Here is a 9911-nt window from a genome sequence, read left to right as displayed (position 1 = left end):
CACAGAAATCCACCTACCTCAGTGCTAAGATCAAAACCGTACACCCACTACGTTTCACTTATTAACTTTACAGTTCTCATGCAGGACCCTGTATCAGTATAAAACAAGTACATTATATAACAATGAAATGAAATTGCTCTTGGAAATTAAAATTGGAAAATGGGGACAAACTAAGAGTTGAAGACAGCTTAGAGACTCCTCAGACTCAAAGTATACCTTGAGTCTCAGTTTATATTTTGGTTATGCTAGAGGATGGAGAGATCAAAAGCAAAACTCTAACTAGTAATCCTAACACTTGTGATGGTAAATACTGTCAACTTGATTACTTTTAGAATCACCATAGACACAAATCTCTGGACTTGGAGGTCCAGACTTAGGATCCCCATAGATACACACCTTTGAGCATGTCTGTGAAGATGCTTTCAGAAAGGCTGAACTGGAAAGATGTACCCTGAATGTGGGCTGCATTCTCAAAGGAGTGGGCACACACTGAATAAAAAGGCAAATTCAAGTTGAACATCCATTGCTGTTGCTAGACTGCAAATACAATGTGACTAGCTGTCTCATGCTCCTGTTGAAATCCCGTCCAAGCTGTGCTAGACTGTACCCTTAATCTGTGAGCCAGAATCAACACATGCTTCTGAGGTTGCTTTTAGCAGGGTTTGTCATAGTAATAGGAAACACAATCTAGATAGCTCTATATGTAGCTGTAATTTAGCCTGGTCTCAGTCATCCTCCTGCCTCAGCTTACCCAAGTGAGAACTGCCACTATTTTGAACTTCACACCCGCCCACAAACAAATGTTATGTTTAAAAGGAGTAAGACTGGTAATATCAGAGTGAAACCTTAAAAATCTTTGGAGGAAAAATTAAGGGGTTCAAAAAGATCAATCAGGGTTTAATGCTACAACCCACAAAATGCTCTTTCATAATACCAGTTTACTGAAGTTTAATGAGAACTGGTTTGGTGCCATATTGGATGGAGTAAATTGGATTTTTACCTAATGCAAACAATTTAAAAAAAAGAATATAGATTTAGTTGAATAACTTTATTAAATGGAACATTTTGATATTGGTGTATTGAAATGCTTCATGACTCAAACGTTTTTGTGACACTATAATGACAAGTTTTAAAAACTAGACCACAGAGCCACAGTTACTGTTATAGTATGTGTAGTGGCTATTCTTTGTTGTCAACTTGACTATATTTGGAATGAACTACAATCCAGAATTGGAAGGCTCACCAGTGACCCTTATCTGGAGGCTTGGAGATCCTTATCTGGATCTTGGTATGGAGATCTTGAGACATAGTGGCTATGGATTCCAGAAGATTAAATCTCCTAGTTTAAGGAGATTTAATCTGGGCTACACCTTTCATCTGGGATTAAAGGTGTGGTGGAACACACCTTTAATCTGGGCTACACCTTCTGCTGGAGACAATATAAGGACATTGGAAGAAGGGAGTCTAGCTCTTGCTCCTTCGCCTGCTTGCCGTGTGAGACTGAGTAACTGCTAGATCCTTGGACTTCCATTCACAGCTGTGACTGAACCATTGTTGGGAATTGGGCTGCCGACTGTAAGTCATCAATAAATTCTTTTACTATATAGAGACTATCCATAAGTTCTGTGACTCTAAAGAACCCTGACTAATACAGAAGTTGGTACCAGGAGTGGTTCTAGAGTAACAGAAGTACAAGGATGAATCTTTTAAAATACTGGAATTGGCTTGTTGAGCCACCAGCACTTTCAAGTACTGAAACCTCTCCAGATTCTCTCCCTCCTGGGAGCTCAGGGAATTTTGAAGACCCATGGTTGAAATTATATTTCAAACTTAAAGAAGCTAATGCCCTTGATTTTCTTAATGATTTAGGTGATTCAGTGCACAAAGCTTTCTACAAGATGGGGAAAAAATCAGAAAATGATTTTACTGGCTGGCTGCTCTTAGTATCTGGGGAAAAAATGATGAATGAAAGGAAGGAGTTGTGTGATAAAATCGAAAGGCTCCAGACACAAGTAAACGATCTAAAAGTTGCTAAGTGTGTCCTTGAAGAGAATCTTCTCTCTTGCAACAATAGAGCTCAAGTTGCAGAAAATCAAACTGAAACCCTCATTGTAAGGTTGGCTGAACTACAGCGAAAATTTAAGTCTCAGCCTCAGAGTGTGTCGACAGTTAAAGTAAGGGCACTAATTGGCAAAGAATGGGATCCTATAACATGGGACGGAGATGTGTGGGAAGACCATGTTGAAGCTGAGAATTTTGAATCTTCAGATTCTCAAGAGTTTGCCCCACCTGAGGAAGTAGTACCCTCAGCCCCACCCCTTGAAATAATGCCTTCCCCACATGAGGAAATTAATTTTACAGAGTCTGATAAACCAGCAATGACTTTCAATACTGATGTTTCTCAAGGCCCACCAATAGTTTCTTCTAGACCTGTAACAAGACTCAAAGCAAAACAGGATCCTAGAGGGGAGGTAGAAAGTGTAGTCCATGAGGAAATTCGCTACACTACTAAGGAGCTTAATGAGTTTGCTAATTCATTCAAGCAGAAACCTGGTGAATATGTATGGGAATGGATTTTAAGGGTGTGGGATAAGGGTGGAAGGAACATAAAACTAGAGCAGGCTGAGTTTATTGACATGGGCCCTCTGAGTGGAGATTCTAGGTTTAATACGGAAGCTCGCATGGTTAAAAAAGGTGTCAAAAGTTTGTTTGAATGGTTGGCTGAGGTGTTTATCAAAAGATGGCCTACAGGAAATGACTTGGAGATGCCTGATATTCCGTGGCTTAGTGTTGATGAAGGGATTTTAAGACTTAGGGAAATTGCAATGCTAGAGTGGATATATTGTGTAAAGCCTAATTGTCCACAATGGGAAGGTCCAGAAGATATGCCCTTCACCAGCTCTATAAGACGCAAATTGGTGAGAGGGGCACCAGCACATTTGAAGGGTTTTGTTCTTTCCCTTTTCCTTGCTTCTGCTCAATTAGATGAATTAAATTCACTGGGTTTAGTTGGATTCCGAGGTAACAAGGGCCAGGTGGCAGCATTGAATCGCCAGAGACAAGGTGATCCTAGTTATTATAATGGACAGCGTAGGCAAAAGAATGTTTATAATGACAGACCCAGTAATGGTCAGCACAGGAGAGGTGAAATTTATAATGGCATGACTCGCTTGGACCTTTGGTACTGGCTAGTCAATCATGGTGTTTCCAGGAATGAAATACATAAGAAGCCTACTGCATATTTATTTGATCTGTATAAGCAAAAAAATTCTCAAACAAATGAAAGAAAGGCTACAGTAGTTCGTGGTAAACAGCAATCTCGGCCAGTGAATCAATTCCCAGACTTGAGCCAGTTTGCAGATCCGGAACCCCTTGAATGAAGGGGTGGCCAGGTTCCCCTGAGGAAGGATCCTGATAAGACACCCAAAGGTTTTGCTGTTACCCTTTCTCCAGTTCTTCCCCAGAGGGACCTACGGCCTTTTACGAGGGTAACTGTACACTGGGGAAAAGGAAATAATCAGACTTTTTGGGGTCTGCTGGATACTGGTTCCGAGTTGACACTGATCCCAGGAGATCCCAAGAAACATTGTGGCCCTCCAGTTAAAGTAGGGGCCTATGGAGGGCAGGTGATTAATGGAGTTTTGACTGATGTCCGACTTACAGTAGGTCCAGTAGGTCCCCGGACACATCCTGTGGTGATTTCCCCAGTTCCAGAATGTATAATTGGGATAGATATACTCAGAAACTGGCAGAATTCTCATATTGGTTCCCTGAACTGTAGAGTGAGGGCTATTATGGTTGGAAAGGCAAAATGGAAGCCTTTAGAGTTGCCTCTGCCAAAGAAAATAGTGAATCAAAAACAGTATCGTATTCCTGGAGGCATTGCAGAAATTACTGCCACTATCAAGGACTTGAAAGATGCAGGGGTGGTGGTTCCCACCACATCTCCATTTAACTCTCCTATCTGGCCAGTGCAGAAAACAGATGGATCATGGAGAATGACAGTTGATTATCGAAAACTAAATCAGGTAGTAACTCCAATTGCAGCTGCTGTACCAGATGTAGTTTCGTTACTTGAGCAAATTAACATATCTCCTGGCACCTGGAATGCGGCTATTGATCTGGCAAATGCCTTCTTCTCAGTACCTGTCCATAAGGACCACCAGAAGCAATTTGCTTTCAGTTGGCAAGGCCAACAGTATACCTTCACAGTTTTGCCTCAAGGATATATTAACTCTCCTGCCCTGTGTCATAATTTAGTTAGAAGGGATCTTGATCGTTTGGATATTCCACAAAATATCACATTGGTGCACTATATTGATGACATTATGCTGATTGGACCAAGTGAGCGGGAAGTAGCAACCACTTTGGACTCATTGGTAACACATATGCGTATCAGAGGATGGGAAATAAATCCAACCAAAATTCAAGGTCCATCTACCTCAGTGAAATTCTTAGGAGTCCAGTGGTGTGGGGCATGCAGAGATATTCCTTCTAAGGTGAAAGATAAGTTATTGCACCTGGCCCCTCCTACAACCAAGAAAGAAGCACAACGTTTAGTGGGGCTATTTGGATTCTGGAGACAACACATCCCTCACTTGGGTGTGTTACTTAGGCCTATTTATCAAGTGACTCGGAAAGCCGCTAGCTTTGTGTGGGGCCTGGAACAGGAGAAGGCCCTTCAATAGGTCCAGGCTGCTGTGCAGGCTGCTCTACCACTTGGACCATATGACCCAGCAGACCCGATGGTACTTGAGGTGTCTGTGGCTGATAGAGATGCTGTTTGGAGCCTCTGGCAGGCCCCTGTAGGTGAATCACAGAAAAGACCTTTGGGATTTTGGAGCAAAGCTCTACCATCATCTGCAGACAACTATTCTCCCTTTGAAAAACAGCTCTTGGCCTGCTATTGGGCCTTAGTGGAAACTGAACGTTTGACAATAGGACACCAAGTTACTATGCGACCTGAATTACCCATTATGAGCTGGGTACTATCAGACCCTGCAAGTCATAAAGTGGGACGCGCACAGCAGCAGTCTATTATCAAATGGAAGTGGTATATACGTGATCGGGCCAGAGCAGGTCCTGAAGGCACAAGCAAGTTACATGAAGAAGTTGCTCAAATGCCTATGGTTTCTACTCCTGTTACAATGCCATCTGCTGCCAAGCATGCGCCTATAGCCTCATGGGGTGTTCCCTATGATCAACTGACTGAAGAGGAAAAGACTAGGGCCTGGTTTACTGATGGCTCTGCACGTTATGCAGGCACCACCCAGAAGTGGACAGCTGCAGCATTACAACCCCTTTCTGGGACAACTCTGAAAGACACAGGTGAAGGGAAATCTTCACAGTGGGCAGAACTTCGGGCAGTACACATGGTATTACAGTTTGTTTGCAAGAAGAAATGGCCAGATGTACGATTATTCACTGACTCATGGGCTGTAGCCAATGGATTGGCTGGATGGTCAGGGACTTGGAAAGATCACAATTGGAAAATTGGTGAAAAAGACATCTGGGGAAGAAGTATGTGGATAGATCTCTCCAAATGGGCAAAGGATGTGAAGATATTTGTGTCCCATGTAAATGCTCACCAAAAGGTGACTTCAGCCGAGGAGGAGTTCAATAATCAAGTGGATAAGATGACCCGTTCTGTGGACAGTCAGCCTCTCTCCCCAGCCATCCCTGTCATTGCTCAATGGGCACATGAACAAAGTGGCCATGGTGGTCGAGATGGAGGTTATGCTTGGGCTCAGCAACATGGGCTTCCACTCACCAAGGCTGACCTGGCTACAGCTGCTGCTGATTGCCAGATCTGCCAACAGCAGAAACCAACACTGAGCCCCAGATATGGCACCATTCCTCGAGGTGACCAGCCAGCAACCTGGTGGCAGGTTGACTACATTGGACCACTTCCTTCGTGGAAAGGACAGCGTTTTGTTCTTACTGGAGTAGATACTTATTCTGGTTATGGATTTGCCTTTCCTGCACGTAAGGCCTCTGCTAAAACCACCATTCATGGACTGACAGAATGCCTTATCTATCGTCATGGTATTCCACACAGTATTGCTTCTGACCAAGGAACTCATTTCACAGCCAGAGAAGTACGACAGTGGGCCCACGATCATGGAATTCACTGGTCTTACCACATTCCCCATCATCCTGAAGCAGCTGGCCTGATAGAAAGATGGAATGGCCTTTTGAAGACGCAGTTACAGCGCCAATTAGGTGGTAACAGCTTGGAAGGCTGGGGTAGAGTTCTTCAGAAGGCAGTATATGCTTTGAATCAGCGCTCCATATATGGTACAGTTTCACCCATAGCCAGGATTCATGGGTCCAGGAATCAAGGGGTGGAAAAGGGAATAGTTCCACTTACTATCACTCCTAATGACCCTCTAGGAAAATTTTTGCTTCCTGTCCCCATAACTCTAGGTTCTGCTGGCTTAGAAGTTTTAGCTCCAGAGAGGGGAGTGCTCCTACCAGGAGCTACAACAAACATTCCATTGAATTGGAAGCTCAGACTTCCCCCTGGTCATTTTGGGCTTCTAATGCCCTTAAACCAACAGGCTAAAAAAGGAATAACCGTGTTAGGAGGAGTGATAGATCCAGATTACCATGGGGAAATTGGATTACCTCTTCACAATGGAGGTAAGCAAGATTATGTCTGGAGTGTAGGAGATCCCTTAGGGCGTCTCCTAGTACTACCATGTCCTGTGATTAAAGTCAATGGGAAACTACAACAGCCTAATCCAAGCAGGATGACAAAGGACGCAGACCCATCAGGAATGAAGGTATGGGTCAATCCTCCAGGAAAAGAGCCAAGACCTGCTGAGGTGCTGGCCGAAGGTGAAGGAAATACAGAATGGGTAGTAGAGGAAGGTAGTTATAAATATCAATTAAGGCCACGTAACCAGTTGCAGAAACGAGGATTATAAAGTAATATGAATGCCCCATTGTAAATTTACAAATGCGTTTGCGATTGTACAAGGGATAGTTATATCATGTTAGGCGTATTCACAACCTTGTTATTGTTTCATGTAAACATGGGATATTATTTGTGTCAAGTTGACAAGGGGTGGATTGTAGTGGCTATTCTTTGTTGTCAACTTGACTATATTTGGAATGAACTACAATCCAGAATTGGAAGGCTCACCAGTGACCCTTATCTGGAGGCTTGGAGATCCTTATCTGGATCTTGGTATGGAGATCTTGAGACATAGTGGCTATGGATTCCAGAAGATTAAATCTCCTAGTTTAAGGAGATTTAATCTGGGCTACACCTTTCATCTGGGATTAAAGGTGTGGTGGAACACACCTTTAATCTGGGCTACACCTTCTGCTGGAGACAATATAAGGACATTGGAAGAAGGGAGTCTAGCTCTTGCTCCTTCGCCTGCTTGCCGTGTGAGACTGAGTAACTGCTAGATCCTTGGACTTCCATTCACAGCTGTGACTGAACCATTGTTGGGAATTGGGCTGCCGACTGTAAGTCATCAATAAATTCTTTTACTATATAGAGACTATCCATAAGTTCTGTGACTCTAAAGAACCCTGACTAATACAGTATGGAACAAGTTTTGCCTACTAAACATTCATACTCAAATTGTGATTCTCAAAAGTAAAACCCATGTATTATCAAAATAAAGCACTTCAAAGAACAGAACACTGACAAATCCAGTATCAACTGAAATGAAAGCAGAGTACATTATAGGAAAGGAACTTTTTGAAAAAGTAATGGAATGTACTTTATATACAAAGAAATTTGAATACAAAGCAATTTGTATATGAAGTAGTATACTTTGAATAGTTTACTTTTACCCATTATCCTTTAGAACTGTGAATGATCGTTCTGGGTTGGAGGAAGCTGTGTTATTAGGAACATGATACAGGTTATTAGGAGTAAAGGAACTTTATTGAAAGCTTTATAAAAAGTTATGATGTGTTCTAGTTAATTAGCAGCCTAAAAAGAACAGCTAATATATTCAAAATATTTTAACAGTGCTGCCTATTCTACAGGGATAACTGCTCTATCAGTGTAATTACAGTGTAATAAATGAGTATTTTGTCACCAGAAAATTTAGCTACGTTAACAATTTTTCTCATGTTTTCCTGCATGTATGCATGTGCTTCATTGTGTGCCTGGTACTTGAGGTAGCTAGAAAGAGGGCACTGAATCCCCCAAAACTAGAGTTGTAGATGATTGTGAGCCTCCGAGTGGATGCAAAGGACCACACCCAGGTCCTTCTGCAAGATACAGTGCCAGCTCTCCAGCTTCAAATAGCCACATTTTTTTGTTTGTTTGTTTTGTTTTTTGAGACAGGGTTTCTCTGTGTAGCCCTAGCTGTCCTGGAACTCACTCTGTAGGCCAGGCTGGCCTCAAACTCAGAAATCTGCCTGCCTCTGCCTCCCAAGTGCTGGGATTAAAGGCATGTGCCACCACTGCCCAGCTCAAATAGTCACATTTTAAAATAGTGCAAATTTCAACATCTTACATAAAAATGTTTACAACAGTCAGAGACTGAGAAGCCAGATTGAATCAGTTTGAGCCAGAACAGATAAGTTGAACCAGCCAGAGTATAGAAAGAGCTAGAAAGGGTGAGCTTGTTCAGCAGGAAATCTCAGAGGATGAAAACATTCTAGGCCTAGATAAGATTGTATGGAGGCTAGAAGCTTCCAGGACCTGGCCTAGGTTAGCAGACAGAGGCAGTGAGCCTGAGGTGACAATTACATCAAGTGAATAAAAGATCATTGTACAGTCTAGAGGTGGAGGTTGCCTAAGGCTGGAGTTTGTAAGAGTGTACCGGGTTAAATAGTGTTCCTCACAAAATTCCTATCTATCCAGAACTCCAGAATGCATTTTTACTTGCAAACAGGATCTTTGCAGATGTAAGTGGTTTAAGACAAAGTACTAGAATCCTTCTGATGTGGTGGTGCATACCTTTAGTCACAGCATTTAGAAAGCAGAGGGTGGGTATCTTAACTCCAGGCCAGCTGGGGATGGCTCCAAGGTTAAGGGCACTAGCTGTTCTTCTAAGGACGTGGGTTCAGTTTCCAGAACCCACGTGGTGGTTCACAACCAGAGTCAGGGTATCTGACCCCATTTTCTGACTTCTGTGGGCACCAGGCACACAGATGGTATACATTCATTCATATGTAAGTAAAAAAAGGAATGGTTCAAATAAATGCTATTTATAAAAGAACTAAGTGAAGATAGTTACACAAGAGAAAAAAATGACCATGAGAAGATCAAGGTGTAAGACTGCAGTGCAGCTCTAGGAATAAACTAAGAAGTAATGTCAAGGACTACTGGCAACCAGCAGCAGGGGTGGGGTGGGAATGAGGTGTGTGGTGGTTTTGCCCAATCCTCCAAAAGCCAGATTTGAGACATCTGGCCTCCTAAACAGTGAAAATATATTGGTTGGTTTAATCCATTAAGCAAGCAGTAGTTTGTAGCAGTCTAGAAAGCTAACACATGGGAAACAGGGAGCGTAGTAAGTACAGGGCTTCTTTCGGAGGAGTTATGAAAACATTTGAAAAAATACAATGATGACTGTACACAGTGCATATAAGCATACTTTTTTAAAAAAAGATTTATTTATTTATTATATGTAAGTACACTGTAGTTGTCTTCAGACACACCAGAAGAGGGCGTCAGATCTTGTTACGGATGGTTGTGAGCCACCATATGGTTGCTGGGAATTGAACTCAGGACCTTTGGAAGAGCAGTCAGTGCTCTTAACTGCTGAGCCATCTCACCAGCCCCGCATATAAACATACTAAAAGCCACTAAAATAGTACAGTTTAAAAGGGTGAACTGTATGCTTATGAATTACATCTCAATAAAGCTGTCTATACATAAGAACTTGACAGATAAATCCTGTCATTTTTCAACTTCACTATTAATTTAAACATTTTAG

This window comes from Mus caroli, unplaced genomic scaffold, assembly GCF_978045245.1.
Source record: "Mus caroli unplaced genomic scaffold, Mus_caroli_1 scaffold_4, whole genome shotgun sequence".
NCBI lineage: Eukaryota > Metazoa > Chordata > Mammalia > Rodentia > Muridae > Mus > Mus caroli.
Note: the sequence above shows the minus strand (reverse complement) of the source record.